The sequence below is a fragment of the Gorilla gorilla genome, chromosome 4 (genome assembly GCF_029281585.2).
Source record: "Gorilla gorilla gorilla isolate KB3781 chromosome 4, NHGRI_mGorGor1-v2.1_pri, whole genome shotgun sequence".
Taxonomy (NCBI): Eukaryota; Metazoa; Chordata; class Mammalia; order Primates; family Hominidae; genus Gorilla; species Gorilla gorilla.
In genome coordinates, this window is record NC_073228.2 from 61,583,342 (window position 1) to 61,586,580 (window position 3,239).

Consider the following 3,239-nt stretch of genomic DNA (forward strand, 5'->3'; position numbering starts at 1 on the left):
CCATGGCTCACTGCAGCCTCTAGCTCCCAGGCTCAAACAGTCCTCCTGCCTCATACTCCCAAGTAGCTGGGACAACAGATGTGTGCCACCACAGCTGGCTAATTTATTATTATTATTTTTTTTTGTAGAGATGAGGTCTTGCTATGTTGCCCAGGCTGGGCTTGAACTCCTGGGCTCAAGCAATCCTCCTGCCTTGGCCTCCTAAAGTGCTGGAATTACAGATGTGAGCCACCACACCTGGCCTAATTTTTTTTTTAGTTGGACCTTAATGGTCTAATATTACTATTACGTACCTTGGCAATGTGTTTCGAAACCATTTTCCCCCACTGCATTGCTGGAACTCTGTGTCTTACCTATACTAATGTAGCATTATTCTCCTCCTCCTTCATCCCCAGATGACTACTTCTAGGTAATCTTAACATTTCTTCTGGAGCCAGTTTCCAGTAGAAATCTTGTCTGTCCCATTGACTCCCTGTATAAAGTCCAAGTTCTGTAGTCAAACATGCAAGGTAATTTTGGCCTAATTTACTTTTCTAATCTTTTCCTTCTATTCCATCCAATATACTTATGCTCTTGCCCTGTGGTAAGGTAGCATAATACAAGGACATTGTTGCAACATTGTTTATATAGTGGCAACAAAAAGGAAAACAATAGAGTTGTGTTTCAAAAGGGGAATTGTTGAATAAATGATGATACATTTACATTAGGGAATAATGCAATGTGTTAATTTTGCTTGTTACAAGTGACAGAAATGCAATTCAAATTTATGTGTGCCAAAAAGGAATTTATTGACTCATGTACCTAAGAAAATCAAGAGATGTATTAGTTTCTTGCATGACTAGCTGCAGAGCTTTAAACAATATCATCTGCAGAACATCTGTCTTCTCTGGCTCTTAACTCTACTTTCTTTGTGTCGGTTTTATTCCCAAGCAGCTGCTCCCTAGCTGTGGCTGGTAATGGTTTGTGTTCTCCCAGCTTAACAATCCCAGAGGAAAAACACCTCTTTCCCAGTTTTGTGGTTTCAGCAAAAGTGGTTGGTCTTACTGGCCTGGTGTGAGTCACATGCCATTCCTAAGGCAGTCACTATGGCAAGGGGGATGGAATTTCTTGGTTATCTAGGCCTGGATCATGTGCCCCTTCCTGGAATGCAGTGGTAAAGCCAGCCCTATCCAAATTGCATGAACTAAAAGGAGGGCATGGGGGCAGGGTTTTCACAAAGGAAAATTGAATTGCTGTTACTAGAATGAGGAAAAATGGATACTGGGCAGGCAGAAGTAGCAGAAGTCCTCTACATCCAGCTTTAAAAAGGCCCAGAAAGATACAGGACAGTGTGTGTGTGCACCTGCACATGTGTATGTGTAGACTGAGAAATGTATGAAAGTATACATATTAACTGTTCACATTGCTTATCTCAGAAGTGTGATTGGAGGAGATAGAGGACCAATTTAATATTTCTGTTATCTATCTCTATGTTGTTTGGCTTGCCAGGAGCATATATTGTTTTTGTAAGAATAATTAAAAATATAAAACCCCAAAGTGGCCGGGCAAAGTGGCTCACACCTGTAATCCCAGCACTTTGGGAGGCCAAGGCGGGGAAATCACTTGGGCTCAGGAGTTTGAGATCAGCCTGGGCAGCATGTTGAAACGCTGTCACTACAGAAAAATACAAAAATGAACCATACATTGTGGCATACACCTGTAGCCCCAGCTACTCAGGAGGCTGAGGTGGGAGGATCACTTGAGCCTGGGAGGTCAAGACTGCATTGAGCCGAGATCACACCACTGTACTCCAGCCTGGGCAACAGAGTGAGGCCCTCTCTGAAAGAATACATTAAAACAAAACAAAACAAAAACCCCAAGTTACAAAGAAGAGTTTTCCTCTTAGGAATATTGTGATACCTGGCAATTGCTTTTTGGGTGGTAGTCATAAATAACGATAATAGCTAACATTTCCTAAGTGCTTTCTCTGCATCAGGAAACTGTGCATATTACATAATTTCTCATTTAATCTACATAATAACCTTCTGAGATATTATTAACAATTAATTGATGTACGTACAAACTGAAACCCAAACCTGGCTGTCAGAATGATCTGGAACATTAAAACAAACATATCCCCAGCCCCCATTTCCAAACCAAAATCTCAGGGGCAGGGCCTTATTTATATATTTAACAGGCACTCCAAGTGATTCATTTATTACTAAAGTTTGGGAATCTTACTGGGTCATGTACTTAATTCATGGTAGCACAACTAGTAAGAATCAGAATTGGGTTTCAAACCTAAGCCAAAGCTCTTAACAAATGCACTATTAATTACATGCTTATTACTATTATAATTGTATGGTTGGGTAAATCTTTGTAGATGAGCATGAAAACCTAACCAACAGTTATGAGATATATTACTCTGGGGAAAATAAGTTCTCGATTCCAGGCATCTGATTTACAAATGGCTTTTTGAAACATAAGACAAGAGTTTACTCAATATAAGATAATCTTGTCATTGGTGCAATATCATTATACATTACAAAGGTTAGCAGAATTGGCACCTTTTCTTAGCGAAATGACATATTACTATTAACACATTCATGAAATATGTTAATACAGATGAATGTGTTATTTTGTAGAGCACTTTAGTTTATCAGATTAGCATTTTTTGTCTATTTAATAAAAAATAAAATATAGACCAGGCATGGTGGCTCACACCTGTAATCTCAGCACTTTGGGAAGCCAAGGCGGGTAGATCACCTGAAGTCAGGAGTTTGAGACCAGCATGGCCAACATGGTGAAACCCCCCTACTAAAAATACAAAAAATTAATCGAGCGTGGTGGCAGGCACCTGTAATCCCAGCTACTCTGGAGGCTGAGGCAGGAGAATTGCTTGAACCCAGGAGGTGGAGGTTGCAGTGAGCTGAGGTCATGCCATTGCACTCCAGCCTGGGCAACAGGAGTGAAACTCTGTCTCAAAAAAAATAAAAATAAAATACAAAAACAACTTCCCCCATACCACTCCTTATCCCACACCCCCATCCTCTATCCCCTATCCCCTATCCTTCATCTCTCTGTCACTGTTGCTCACTCGCTCTCTCACTCTCATGTGTGTGCTCTCTCTCTCTCACATACACCACACACACACACACACCCCACCTACATAATTTCTTCTCTTACACCTTTAATATGAATATCTGAGTTTCGGTTCAGTTTTGCAAACATTTAAAAGGCAAACATGGTATTTTGCTTGT

The 3,239-nt window shown here is 40.5% G+C and overlaps 1 protein-coding gene across 12 annotated transcripts in view; it reads left to right on the top strand.

The window, feature by feature from the left end:
* NF1 (neurofibromin 1) overlaps nucleotides 1-3,239 on the top strand; it is a 260,201-nt gene that overhangs the window by 155,144 nt on the left and 101,818 nt on the right. The gene's annotated exons all lie outside the window — the stretch shown is intronic.